The sequence below is a fragment of the Mytilus edulis genome, chromosome 6 (assembly GCF_963676685.1).
Source record: "Mytilus edulis chromosome 6, xbMytEdul2.2, whole genome shotgun sequence".
NCBI lineage: Eukaryota > Metazoa > Mollusca > Bivalvia > Mytilida > Mytilidae > Mytilus > Mytilus edulis.
The window spans coordinates 31,954,141-31,969,989 of NC_092349.1; the positions used below are offsets into that span (position 1 = coordinate 31,954,141).

General features: G+C 31.9%; 1 long non-coding RNA gene across 1 annotated transcript; it reads left to right on the plus strand.

The window, feature by feature from the left end:
• The first annotated feature begins 700 nt into the window (after positions 1-700).
• LOC139526056 (uncharacterized) lies at positions 701-10,248 on the plus strand. The gene is made up of 3 exons (XR_011665107.1): positions 701-875; positions 5,475-5,613; positions 9,419-10,248. It is a non-coding gene; the product is annotated as an uncharacterized lncRNA (long non-coding RNA).
• Positions 10,249-15,849: the final 5,601 nt, after the last annotated feature.

Consider the following 15,849-nt stretch of genomic DNA (forward strand, 5'->3'; position numbering starts at 1 on the left):
CTCTATTACTCATCTCAAATTGATGTCAGGAAAAAGAATTTGTCTGTCTGAATGTACACCTTAAGTGTTTTCATCGAGGTTATCTGCATATAACTTGTATAACATGTATAACCAAACAAAATATAACAGCAAATTTAAAATGGTCCATGTGAAAGTGTTTACACTCTTTAATTTGTTTTAATATTTACGTCTCCAGCAAGCCTTAATATACTGAGCTTTTAAATTTTAGTCAAAAGTGTTCTGATCTATGTGTTATATTATGTATAATATAGCCAATTATATATGTCTGGATTTATCCGATTGGAGAAACAATCAAATCGTTCTTATTTTGATGTGAAAAGAAGCAAATGATACTTTTAGAAACATCAAGTCAAAAATATTGACAAAACACCACATATATTTCATTGTAACACGCTGCTTTTATAAACAACACTTCAAAACACTATAAATGTTATATCGTTGAATTCATATTTTATATGTTAACGGGTGCCACATGTATAGCAGGATCTTTAACACTTCCAGAGAACCCTAGATCACCCTCAGTTTTTGATAGGGTTTGTGTTGCTAAGTCTTTAGTTTCCTATGTTGTGTTTTGTTTACTGTTGTTTGTCTGTTTGTCTTTTTCTTTTTTAGCCATGGCGTTGTCTTTTTATTTTCTACTCATGAGTTGTAATGTCCCTTTGGTATCTTTCGCCTCTCTTTTATCTGTCCATTATCAACTTTTATTCGTTTTTACTGAAGAGATAGCAGATTACTTAGGTTGTTACAAGGATGATACTAGTAGGCACTTGAAACACAAACAGACAGAGAGTGGAAACATGTCCCTTGCATTTTGTAAGCAACAGTGCAGTGGATACCGATTTGGTGGCTTACAAGTTTGTATCTTATAATATTAATAAAAACTTTGTTTTTATCCAGGATAAACAAAATTCAATTTAAGGTCAAGATACGGTTAATGAAATTATACGTTTAACTGCATTCAAAGCCGTTCACTCTAAATGAGTCAAATAGCAATTAATCTCAGCAATAAAAAGAAATAACAAAAATCCCCGCCTTCAATCAGGTATCACTCGCTTTGTATTCCTAGACAGCTTATAAGACTTTTCGTTGTTATTCAAAATAAGTAGCTATTCAAGAAAACTTTAAATAGTAAGTAAGTAAGTAAATTATTTATTATAGTGGCATGTGTAAATATGTACAGATTATTAACATATAACATAATTATGATAAATATGAATACACCCGGCCCAATGGACCTATAAGTCACCTCAAATGATATTAAATAATTATAAAACACTTATCCCGTTCTTGAAAATCACAAATTATTCATGAAATTGTCTGTTTGTTGAAGAAAATTAATTTTAAATATATATGTATATTTTAAACTATTTGTAAACAGAATTGCGTCTTTTGGAATATGTCTGTACGATTTATTTGGCTAGTTTTCGAGTATGACTCATATTTAATAGTTTGAGCTTTTCATTATTGTCCATAGATATAAGGGAGCTACCATTTGATTTTTAGGGGGGGGGGGGGGGCTATGGTGAAATTTGAAAAAAATAGGCAGGACAGGAGTTTTGAGTAAAAAAAAGGCAGGATGAGACACTTGCAAAAAAAAAAGGCAGGATGACAATTTATGTAAAAAAAGTCAGGATAAACTAAAAAAAAAAAAAAAGCAGGACCGGATAGAGTGAAAAATAAAAAGGCAGGACAGAGATTACAACTAAAAAAAAATGCAGGACAAACTTTTTCATCCTAGCCCACCCCCATAAAAATCAAATGGTAGCTCCCTAAAGGAAGTAGTTGTCAAAAGTTCATCAAACACACGTTCTCGTATACCAGAATAGAATGTACAGTCTAATAAAAATTGAGTTTCAGTTTCGGTCACGTCTTCAGTGCAAAATCTACAGAGTCTTTCTGCTGGTCGTTCACCAATATATCGACCGGTTTCTATCCTCAGAGGTAATAATCACATTTTAATTGTGCTAAATATGAGCGTTCGACTTTGGTCAAACTGGTTTTTACATATTGTTCCTGATTAAATGCAGATTTAAAAGTTATATAAGTACGCAGTTTTGGCACATGTTTTATGTTATCATTCCATATGTTTGAATAAAGGCGCTGAATCTTCATTTCTACAGTTTTCAATTTATAGCAGTTTTTTATTCAAAATAATGTTCTAGATTAAGTTTACAGAAAATGTCCTTCAATTCGCTACACCAGTTGTCGGTACAACGGTTATAGTCTGCATTAAAAGCGAGCAGTTCGGTATGCGATCGTCTTCAAACGTGAGTAGTCTGTTCAAATACCTCACCATGTTTGTCCATCTTCGAAACTGGCTTGGGATCGATCCAATATCCCTATGTAGGACGAGCGTAGGCGCAAAACGGTGAACACCAAGAAAATAACGGATTGTACGGTTTTGAATATTGTCTATTGTTTGAAATTTTCGGTATCCCCAGACAGTTGAGGCATAATCCAAGATAGGAACTACACACGAGTAATACGGTTTTTCGTAAGCATTAAATCCGAAGTCTTTATTGTTGGGAATTTTTTTATCTTCCCTAGTGCTCTTCCACCGCCTTTCGACAAATTTTCCGCATTGGTTATGAAATTTCCAGTATGACCGAGTGTATCCCTTAAATATTTGAAATTTTCAACCTTCTCCAATTTGTTTTTTCCAACTATAAATTCAAAATTACTTTTTTTGGTTTTTGGTTTCCTAAAGTGAATACATTTATAAATCTGTCCGTATTGATAACATGTAACACCCTCCAACGTTTACACCATTGGTGAAGTGTATTCAACATACACTGAAGATCCTCAGTAGACTTTGGAAGAAACGCTATATCATCCGCATACAATAATGATGACAATATCGTTTCAAGTTAGTCTAACCCAAGATTGAGGTCATTAATTTCTTGGACAAAATCGTTTATAAATATGGAGAAGAGTGTCGGCGACAAATTATCTCCCTGTTTTACACCAATTTTACAGCAAAACCACGATGTTTATATGAATGCATGACTCAGAACTTTAGTATATATTTTTGACAGTATTGTATAACTTTCCATCAATTTTAGTAAGCAAAAGTTTGTATAACATCATATCTCTGTCAATAAAATCAACACATTTCTTAAGATCGATGAATGCAACAAATATCGATTTATTATTTCTAATAACACAGTAAATATATGGTCTTCACATGGTCTATTTTTTCTAAACCCATTTTGTTCGTCGGCAAGAATATCATTATTTTGAAGATGACTGACGAGCCGTTGATTAATAAAAGAACTATACAATTTTCTAGTGCACGACAAAAGACTAATTCCTCTGAAGTTCATTGGTACTCGGAGATCTAATGACGGGTCCTTCACGATTGGACATATGATGGCTTTTCTCCAAATGGTTGGAATTATACTGGTGTCAAATATTAGTTGGAAGAGTTGTTGTAATGTTTGTATGAATATCGGGAACTTTAAAACGCCGTACGGAATTTGATTTTGCTGATTTTGATTTCGCATGCATCACAATATTAGTTATTTCATCAATCGTGATATTCGAGTTTAAATCCTCATTCGGCATAAACAACCTTCTATTTCAGATTCCAATAATTGTTTATGAACTTTTGACTGATTATAATGATCGTACTCAAATCGGTGTTGTTATTCCCCTTGTAAATGATTACTTTCAATCGAATTTGTACAATTTATACAATGAAGATAAGGGGACGACCATTTGATATTCTGGGGGGGCCAGAAGGATTTGGTTTTGATCGGTTATTTATTTTTGTAAACTGAGAGGACAGATTATTCATTTTCTGCACTATTGAAGCAAGAGTTTTCATTTTCATTAAAGCAAGGGACTGATTATTCATTTTTTCCCACTATATTTATGATATTCGAAAACATACATTTTTTTAAATATTTGATAATTATGAATAATTAGATATAGGCAGATGTGGTGTGAGTGCCAATGAGACAACTCTCCATCCAAATAACCATTTACAAAAAAGGTAAACCATTAATACATGTATAGTCAAGTCATTGTGTACCATTTAATCAGAATACTAGTAGATCATTATCCCCTTTAGAAGTTTTAAGATTCAAGATTTCATTCATAACCTCAGACACATACTTGTGTACAAGAGGACAATATCTACAAACATTTTAAGATAATACATAGCGAGACAGGACAAACGAAACACAAATACATAGTAATAAGTATATAATAAAAGAAAATTGGTATAATTAGATTAAGTATTTTATAATTTTCTGAGCGAAATGAATATTCCCAAGCAATATTCACAGATTGCATACATACATAGTATTGAAGTTAATTTAGTTTTAATCGAGCGGAGCGAGGCAAAATTTTTTTTTGAAGGGTTTTGGAACCGCTGAAGGCCCAGTAAGCTATAGACCTGCTGAGTTATTTATTTTCAATACATTGCAAGTCAGGTAATTTATTTTCAAACTACCACAGAACAAACCATTCTCTTACCAGATTCTTACGTCTCTGTTAAACGTTTGCTTGTAAGATTGTCAGTAGAATTTTCACCAATTCAACACATGCCAAAAAAGAACAATATTGAACTTTTTATTTGCCTTCACTCTACAACCGTCTTCATCTTTATTAAGATATATTCTCTGAAAACATTTAGCCAATTGGAACTTACATTGAGAGGATTAAATTCCTTTAGAATTTGCAAAATCCAATAATGGACCAATTGCTAACAAGCTGAAGATCGTTCTCTTGAATATACAAAATATTAACTCCCAAAAGGTTGAAAGATTAAAGGTCCAAGATTGTTTTCTCTAAAATCTACACTCTTTAAGTTGTTGTTTTTCGTTTTCAGTTATTATTGGCGATCATCATGATCATCACATTTATCTATATATAATAAATTAAAATCCGAAACATTTGAACAGCTATATGACATAAGAAAGGTATCGAAAAAAAAAGGAAATTCTTCATTGTCAGTAATTATTGATTTCAAGAAATACAAAATGGTCGAGGAGGGTGAAATTTGCAGTCTTAACAACGGAGAAAAACATCTGGATAAGTTTTGACAATTCGCCGTTTCAGAATCTAAAGGATTATGGGTAATCTCATTGTTCGTACCCCAAAATAAAAACAACGTTATGTCATTGGTTGAATTTCCTATGTTTAAGACGTTTTATGGCCAATCACTACGTTTTGGTGTACGCTTTTGAAAATATTAGCTGGAATGCTTTAGATTTTGAAACGGCCAATTACGCACCGAGTATGAATATTTGTGACGTCATATGGTTGTAGAATTTTATAAGGTTTGGAGAATATGATTATCAAAATGGTACACACAATGCATTTGTCATGTTTGTGAATAAAAAAAACCCACATATTTTGCCTAGCGAATGTTAAGTCATTTAATAAATTCCATGCACTTTTTATCGACATGTCACGCTATATACCAATTACAGTTTGTAATTTTGTAGTTTGGTTCCGCTTGTTTGTGTGGAGATGTACTGATTGAAAGTATGCATCCGCAGGTTCCAGAAACAGAATGCAGCTACGACTGCAGCGGAGAACCAGCACGGAAATGTGGTGCATTTTTTAGGAATTCAATTTATTTCGGTAATAAAATGTATTGCACTCTAAATTGATATTAACATCCACTAGTCTCGATTTAATTTTAGTCTCGGATGAATACTACAAAACTGAAAAGTCGAAAATGGACAGACATTATCATGGCCAGCAGAACTAGAGACCCGTAGGATCCTAAGTCATATTAAAAAAATGCTGAAATACAAAGTCTGAGCATCAAGTTTTGTCTCGTTTAACATTTTGATCTTCGTCAAATTTGAGTTATTCTCACTATGACAAGTGTCCATTTTTAAGGATGTTTGCTACTCTTGTTTTTGACTTTTTGTCTGTTATTCGGAATACTCTGGTTTTATCTAATTAGTGTTATTAAAAGTTGTCTGTTATTCCTACTTTTCTTTTTATAATAGTTAAATAAGCCGTATTTGAAAATCTTATAAAACCCTTTTCATTTTTTCATAGTTTATGAAAGAAAAAAAGAGCCAATGTTAAATGTTTGATACAAATATTTGGTCTGCAAGTTTAGGTGTAGATAACTTATTTCAAACGGTATAGAACATCCTAAATTTTACGGTGATGTTGTAAACCTTGCCCAGAAATTTAGATACGATCCGGGTAAAATTATTAATCCTCTAAATAAACTTATTCTAAAAGGTTACCTATTCAACACTGTAATTAAATTTTTGAATATTGTTTTTATTGATATAAATATTTATTTTGTTATCTGACAGTAAATTCAAACCATACTAAATAGTACACACATGTACTTTCAAAGTACTACAATCTGTCGATACCTATAGGTGGGCATTGCACAATGTCATCTTTTTCTCAGACTGTTAATGCGCTCATAAACATGTTAAACCCCACCACATTCTTTGTGTGCTTCTCCCAAGTCAAGGGCCTGTAGTTTAGTGGTTGTCATTGGTTCATGTCTGTCATATTATTTTTTTTAGGAATTGTTCTGCTATGAATTAGGCCGTTAGTCTTGTCAATTGAAATATTCATTTTATATGTCAGGACCCTTTTATACCCGACCAAACGGTATGGGTTTTTCTCCTCGCTGAAGTCCGTATGGTTGCCTATAATTGCTTACATCCACATCCTTAGAACTTTGGAAGATAGTTTTCACATTAGCAATCATACCATTATTTTGAAAAAACATGCGAAAATCATTTCCCGCCAAATTTTAAAATTGATTATATCTAAAAAAAAAAACCCAACAACTTCAAAATGCTTGTTATTTTGAAAGAGAGGAGAGAACATCCTTAAATATAGAGGCGGTAAGAATCATGCAGTCGTGTCAATAAGTGTTGAAATTTGTGCAGTTCTGCAGTTTCTATCCCTAACAATGTTTAAGAATTAAAGTCAACAACGGTAAAACAATAAAATAAGAAGATACGGTATTATTGCAAATAAGACAACTCGCTAACAGTTACCACTTGATAGAAGTTAACAATTATAGGTCACCGTATGGCCTTCAATAATGAGCAAATAATTCACTTTATTTGAACTTTGGTTGATAGTTGTCTCATTTGCAATCATACCTTACCTTCTTGGTTGTTTTTTTTTTATATAAAAACCCATACTATATAGTCAGCTATAAAAGAACCCGATATGACATGTGTCAATGTTAAAGGTCAATAACTCCTCTAAGGGTTGAATATAATTCATTATTTAAAATTAATAACTCTTATAGAAAATCATTTGGAGACTTAAATCGTGTAAGCACTTCTAAAAGAACTCGAACTGCTAATAATTTTAGCTCTTAGTAAAACTCAAAGTTGCATTTATCTTTTTTCACATTAAATTATCTGTTTTTCCAAGAAAATAGAAAAGAAAAACACACTTTATTTGACTTTTTGTGTTTTAACGCCACTTTTAAGCACCACTTTTGGGCTATTTCGTAGCGGCCAGTTTTTATTGGTTAAGGAAGCCGGAGTGCACGGAGAAAACCACCGACCTTCGATAGGAAAACTGACAGTCATATTTTAGTCAATTAAGATTGGATTCGAGTGCATCTGCACGAGCGGGGTTCTCGAAATCACAACCTCAGTGTTGACATGCTAGTGATTACAGTAGTAACTACTACACATGTAGTACCTAGATCACTCGGCCACAGAGACCCCTAAAATTCACTTTATAAATCTGACACTACTAAAGAGCTTTTCTACATTTACTATCATCAGGAACACTTTAAACCAAAAATTTGAAAGCCATAGATAGAAAATATTGGAAAATGAAACCGTGGCAGAGTTGGACAATTTTTTCAATCTGTTTGTGAGTTTTTAATATTAATAAGAGTAAAATGGTTAGAGGAGCGATACGCTTCAATATGACGCAGATAGGATCTTTGTTGTGTCTATTCTTACACTATTTTAGAATTTGTGTTTAAACAACTTTCAGTTATCTCACCACCAATTTCACCATTCAAATTCAAAAAGACAACATGCATTTACGTTTTGTCTTTTTGCAGAACGTATTCTCTGACATTAAGCATTAGAAAAAAAATGTAATTTTTTAATGGATTTAGGTTCAATGTAGTATGTCCAATAAGTAATATGTCATAAGATTATACGGCATCGCCCACACTAACAAAATTATAATGATTAAAACGTCAAAAATGTTTGGTGTAGTAAAATAAGGAAAGATCTAATTTCTACATATTGGCAACGATTTATATTAATGTTTGTGTTATTTTTCTTCTCGCGAAAATAAGATGTTTTACAGTTTATAATCATTACGTCACATTGTCTCCTCTTGTTGGTCTGTCACTTATTAGGACGTATAAACTAGTGAGGTGGCTTGGATTGAAATCATCATAGTATTTCTTAGTATTTCCAATAAAAATGTCATGTCGGGACCTTTTATTACCGACCATGCATTATTGTTTTTTCTCATTGTTGAAGGCCGTACGGTTGTTTATAATTGCTTACATTCACTTCATTTGAACTTAGGTGCATAGTTGTCTTATTGGCAATCATATCACATCTCCTTATTTTTATATTCTATTGTAATTTCACGAATCTGAGTCAATTTTTATTGTGAATGGGCTAAATACAGCACTTAATGATATTTCAATTTGAACTGATGAAATGTTCTTGAATTTGATTCAACAAATAACTATAACATGCGATATGAAGAACAATTACATCTTAAAAAGCCTATCAAAACTATTTTTGTAAAGAATTCAACTCAAGCTGGTTCTAGGGCGGTCTTAAATTATAAATTAACTGTTTACAAAACTAAGGCTTTTCTACCTCAGGAATAGATTACCTCAGCTGTATTTGGCAAAACTTTTAGGAATTTTGGGTCCTCAATGCTCTTCAACTTCGTACTTTATTAGGCCTATTTAACTTTTTTTTATTTGAGCGTCACTGGTGAGTCTTTTGTAGACGAAACGCGCGTCTGACGCAAATACAAAATTTCAATCCTGGTATCTAAGAAGAGTTAAGGCAGCAACCATTTGATTTTCTGGGGGGGGGGGGGGGGGCGGGGGAGGGGCTATGGTTTTTTTTGGAAAACAAAGTTTGAAAATTGAAAGAAAAAAATTGTTTTCGACTTTGGCGAAAAAAAAAGTTTGTCTAGAAAAAAAATCCATGTTTTTCTATTATAATAATAATAAGTTTATTCCGATAACCTTTGTGAATATTAAAATAAACATGTTCCTTATTACACAAATGTGAGCAATTTACAAAATATAAAAAACCCGAGGGAAATATTCCAATAAGCTTACAGACACTTACATGATCATACAGCTTATATCAGACAATGTCAAAATTAATAAAGATTCTCTTCAGTCTGGTATCATACTAATCGTATTTTTCTTCATATTTTACAGTTTGAAGAGCCTCAATTAGGACTAGCATCATTCCCTCTGAATTGAAGTACAGAAGTATTATATTGTTAATTTGGATGTATGTGTATATATTCTAACTGTTCATAGCTGTGCAACACATATCGGTTCTGATAGATGTTGTAATGTTGCAAGCTTACATTTTATTTCCATTCATAATGCTAAATACATAACTTTTCTAACCATATCCGTAATACATTCGTCACAACTCGGCCGTTTCCGTAAACTCATCTAACGATAGAAGAAGAGTAGCGGATTCACCCGAGGACTGCCGATAGATGAGTGTATCATTCGTCACAACTCGACCGATTCCGTAAACTCATCAAACGATAGAAGAAGAGTAGCGGATTCACCCGAGGACTGCCGATTGATGAGTGTATCATTCGTTACAACTCGACCGATTCCGTAAACTCATCTAACGATAGAAGAAGAGTAGCGGATTCACCCGAGGATTGCCGATTGATCGGTATTAATGTAGATAACCTGTCGCAAATAGTAACTGCTAGCTTTTGAGATGACAATCATCAATCGACAATGAATATGTTTGACAATTTTCTCATTTCAAACTACTAGGATATAATCGAAATTTGACTATCTCATAATGACTGAAAATGGTATTCAATCAACGTCCTGGTTATATAGTAGGACATAGTATGTTTACACCAGTGTATTAATTTCAGTCTTACTTTATGCAAGCAAGTTTTTTGGTGGACTAGATCTAACCGGCCATTCAAAATATTTTCAGAACTATAACATTTTTATGTTTAAATAAAAATTAAATAAAAGTTAGATGTTTATTACAAAATTGTTTTGGTATAATTGGTCTATTTTATCTTAACTTTATTCTGTAATATGCGATATATGTAAAAAAAAAACACACAAAAAAACACAAAAAAACAACGCCTTGTAGACTTTACTATTCGGCGCGTACACTTGGTATATTTAATGTTTTTTTTGTTTTTTTTTATATAGAATATATATATATATATATATATAATACTATTTAATACAAGTCATTATAATAAAGGAAGATATGGTATGACTGTAACGAAGTCGTTAATAGGATAAATATATTTTATTAAATTATTACAAAGTCAAGTAAGATTCTAAAGTTCAAATGTTCGAATGTTCACAAACTGTCTTTAAAGTAGAATTGTTCGAATGTTCAATATCTCACACGGGCACGTGATCGTATAGTACTTAGTAACTAGACATGAGTATAACTGTTCAGTCCTGATGGAGTACGTTCGGATATTAAGCTCATGAGTTCCAGCCTACCCACGAGGGGGGAGATCTTGGCGGAATCTCCGGTACCAATCTCTTGTACCAATCTGTTTCAAAGCTGGATCTTATATAGTTCAGAGGGGCCATCCATCAACTGTCAAAAATGACCATAAATGTCAACATTTGTATAGAGTAGTCTAGCTATTAAGTAATACATGTACTAGGTTGGTCAGTTGACAATGTTATTAACATCTGCGCAATGCAATTATATAACGCCAGCAAAATACATGAACGATAAATGTCTGCAAGGGTCAAATACATGTACTTGAAACTGTATTAATTATGTAGCTAGTAGATTGGAACACAAATTGTGTTACATAATGCCTTCCATCGCAGTGAGAACGAAAGTTCGGAAAAATATGATAGTCCTTCTTCATTTATGCTATTATAAATCCAGTAGTTCCTTGTTAAGTTTTCGGTAACCATCACCACACATCTAAAGTTTATAAAGTTCTATAAGTCCAATATCAGGATATAATAAGTTCATTACATTCATCAAGTCCAATAGCTGGATATATTTACACATAGTTCATTCGAATCATCAGTTCAATATTTCGATATACATAGTTCATGTTGTATTTCCGTCACCATCATAGTATAAAGTTCATCAACTGCTGGAAAGGGCGCAAATCTTGGTACAAGTGTCGGTCATCATCATCTTCATTACGTAGTAGTTAACGCATCTAGCTGGTTGGTTCGTCCTTCTTAAGAGGCTGTTAACATCGGCCTTCGGTTAAGTTTCGTCCTTGATCAATGGCGCAGAGGAAGACATCTCTCTGGAATCAGTAACATCTATTCCAACCAATTGCGAAGACACCAATTTTTTTTTACCAATTGTTCGTGGCATTAGAACCAGAACTCACAACATTCTTTTTGGCTAACCAAGATATATTCTTAATTAATTAACAGTACAAAAATATGGCTATTCCAATGAAGATCGCACCTAAATCCCACTGATAAACTTATCTCAATTTGGAAAAACAAAAACTTGTTTACTTCCCCTTATTTCTTTTTTTTATTTATCATCTATCAGATTATTGATAGTTTGTTCACTCGCCTTGAGTTCGCAGCCTAGCAATATTTTGTAAAACAATTTCTATATATAAATCAATACAAAACGTTCTTTTTTTATATCGAATTATCCATTAAAACAAAAATAAAAGGGGGAATCTGTCGTATACAACTTCTACAAGTTTTATAAATTCTACATAATAAAAACAAAGATATGTTTATTAACACAATACATAAAAAATAGATTTAAAAATTCACAAATTAAAAAAATATATATAATTTGATCCTTTTCTATAACCCCTACACCTACATGATACCTATAACAAATAATATATACTAATAAAATATATGTGTTACTTTGTTCCAAATTGTAATACTTTTACAGTTTTAAATTTTGTTTCATTAATTAATCTTAACGTTAAATATAGACCACACATTTATCTCCTTACTCTAAAAAAACGTTTAATAGAATTTCAACTATATCTTGCGCAATTTGTTACTGATTATATTTCATATTTGACAACAACAACACCTTGTTGGGAAAAGAAAGTTTTCTCATCATACTATTTCCTTTCTTTTTTATATATCTATTTTTCATTTGTTTTAAAATTTCAAACCTACTGCTTATCCCTTTTATACATTTCAATACGACTTAGTGTTAGTGTATATGTTGAGATCTGAGTTTAAAAATATTATATACATTTAAAACTTAACTAACCTATTCCAACTAAAACAATTAAAAAAAATCTATAACTACTTATGAACAAAACACATCGTTAAGATTCTTTTTTTCAACTCCTTAATAAATTATTTCCTTATTCTTATCTTAATTTATAATAATAATCCTCATGATTGCTTATGAAAAAAAAAAATCAATTTTACTTTAAAGCTAGTTTTCCTTTTATATCAATTATATATTTCATTTACATTTGTGTCATTAGTTCTGAAGTTCATATGTCTCTCATTTTTTTAATATCAATCTACCACAACAATACTAGTATGTAAATCCCTTAGGGCAAAACATATCAATGTTTATCTGTTATGTACTATTTTCTGAAGATACTTCTTTTAATCTATAAAACATTATAAAAATTTGGCGTAATCTAACACCAAAAACAACTTGCACCATTTAATAACTTAACATCACTTATGTTAATCATCCGAAGAAGGGGTTGGAATCTAAAATTATAGACTATTTGTTTTCTCTAAACAAATGTGCGTAAACACTACCCAACTGCGTAAACTCATAATCATCAATGGCATTAATACGCAAACAATGTATCCTCAATGTACCCTTAACTTCATCTACCAAAGGTTCTAAATCAACCTTACTTTACACCGGTGCTCTACTTATTTTACGTAAAAAAACATATTTTCTAGAATAATTGAATGTATCTTCGAAAAAAATAACCCATAATATGAACAACAAAAAAAACACCATTAAATACGGAAAAAATGCTAATGTATCAGACATTTTATCTTTTTACATATTTACTTTAAACGAAAAACTAGCTTCCCCTTAACTTCACAAAAAACGGTTTATTTTGAAGAATCATATGTAGATCTATCCTATCTCTTAAACAACACGTACAGCATAAAAAATAACACACAAAAAATAACCTTTCATTCTTATCATGAAAAAAAATGTGTATTCATTATTTTTAAATTGACCTATATATATAGTACTTAAAAATACCTAATAACAAAAATCGTGCCAACCACATCTCGTGAACAAACATCAGATTTTAAGCCTTTTAAAAGTACTGCCTCAATCCCTTTAAAATTAAAAACTTTACTTAATATGTGTGCAATCCCTTGAAAAGCCATTTCTACTTTTTGTACTGACAGAGAAATATCTTGATTTTCCATTAAGAAAAATGAAAGTAACTGAGTTCTTACCTTTTATATTCCTTCGCGTTATTTAAGACAATCCAAGTCGATCGTGGTCAAACGGCATCAAATTTACGACTTGTAACGAAGTCGTTAATAGGATAAATATATTTTATTAAATTATTACAAAGTCAAGTAAGATTCTAAAGTTCAAATGTTCGAATGTTCACAAACTGTCTTTAAAGTAGAATTGTTCGAATGTTCAATATCTCACACGGGCACGTGATCGTATAGTAACTAGACATGAGTATAACTGTTCAGTCCTGATGGAGAACGTTCGGATATTAAGCTCATGAGTTCCAGCCTACCCACGAGGGGGGAGATCTTGGCGGAATCTCCGGTACCAATCTCTTGTACCAATCTGTTTCAAAGCTGGATCTTATATAGTTCAGAGGGGCCATCCATCAACTGTCAAAAATGACCATAAATGTCAACATTTGTATAGAGTAGTCTAGCTATTAAGTAATACATGTACTAGGTTGGTCAGTTGACAATGTTATTAACATCTGCGCAATGCAATTATATAACGTCAGCAAAATACATGAACGATAAATGTCTGCAAGGGTCAAATACATGTACTTGAAACTGTATTAATTATGTAGCTAGTAGCTAGTAGATTGGAACACAAATTGTGTTACATGACTGGCAATGAGACTCGCTACCAGAGACCAAATGACATAGAAGTTGTGTATTACTATAGGTCATCAAGCAATGAGCAAAACCCATACCGTATAGTCAGCTATGAAAGGCCTCGAATTAATATGTTTTAAACAATTCAAACGACAGTGCTTGAATTTAACGCATTTTATTTCGGATTTCCGTCTTCTTAAGACCTTAAATTTCAAAGAAAGGGCATGTACACAAAAAATGTACGAGTATACGTCAATAGCGGAACAACCCGGTGACTCACAATAGGTGCATGTACAGTATAAAATCTATACAGCGCTAAACGATGACGAGATCACCTGTAAAGAACATAATTGTGAAAACTTGGCAGGGTAAAACCAGAATCATTACATCCTCAGGACGAATGTGTACTGGATTCGTTAGTACATTACAATTGTAGCCCTTGCTGTTGAAAGATGATAGATTTTTTTCGAGTTTAGATGTATCATTTGGCACAGATTTAGATCTATTCACGACATTCTATGTAGAGCAAAAAATACCGTCTTACATTAATTTCTATTATTTTTTCACATAATAAGTGCAGTTTTTATAAATTATTTAAGACAAAAGGAGTTTATTAGTGTTTTAGCCATGTAAGTAACGATATTTTTGATAATTATATTACATATTGACAGCGAGAACTAAAAATATTATAAATAATTAAGAAAATTTAGCATGTCATAATTTCTACTTTCTGTTTTGGCTGTTAATTTCTTACCTTTGGTGAATGGTGTTTTAATATATATAAATAGACGACTAGTTTTCTGAATAGAATTGTTACATATGTTTGATTCCGGAGCCTTTTAGGTGTCATACCACCAATTACTCCCTCAAATTTAGAACGTATGTGAAAGTAGGCCTACTCGGACAAAAAATAGTGCATTTGGTGTCATTGTTTACTGAAACTAACCAACAAATTGGCAGAAATGAAACTTTTGGTGAAAGAGAAATATATTGAGACCATTTTGAGCTAAAATTTACTTGTTTATGAGTTTGCATTCAAAATTGAGGATTAATGCGCTCCATAGTATACTAATTTAAGATTTCCAGAAAACCAGGGGTTATTTTTAGTGGTACCTCTATTCGGAAGACCTTTTCTTTTTTATATGATTTTGAACACCTGTTGAAAATTGGCATGTAGAAAGCTGATACATGTACGATTCAGGATATACCTGGTTTCTATGAAGTTAAACTTAAGGTAAAATATTTAGAAAGCTGTGAAAATTGTAAAATTTGGTTGAACAGATAGGGACTTTTAATTGGTGGTATGACACCTTAAATTTAAGCAAAATGCGGTGAAACATCAAAATCAGAAAACAATAGTTTTTATTTGTCTTAACTGATCATTTGAGATAATAGTAGCCACATTTCAATCTTTTTGGGGGCAAAATGTCACATATTGCAAATTTAGAGCCTAAAACTTGAGTTTGTGCTATTTTTAGCTTTTCCCATCCTGATAATATGCTTTTATATAAAAAATGTCCTAAATAATGTTACAAATGTACAGAAAGTTATTCTGTGGTGTTAAACATTGAAACATAGGTTGTTTACTACCCTAAACAAAT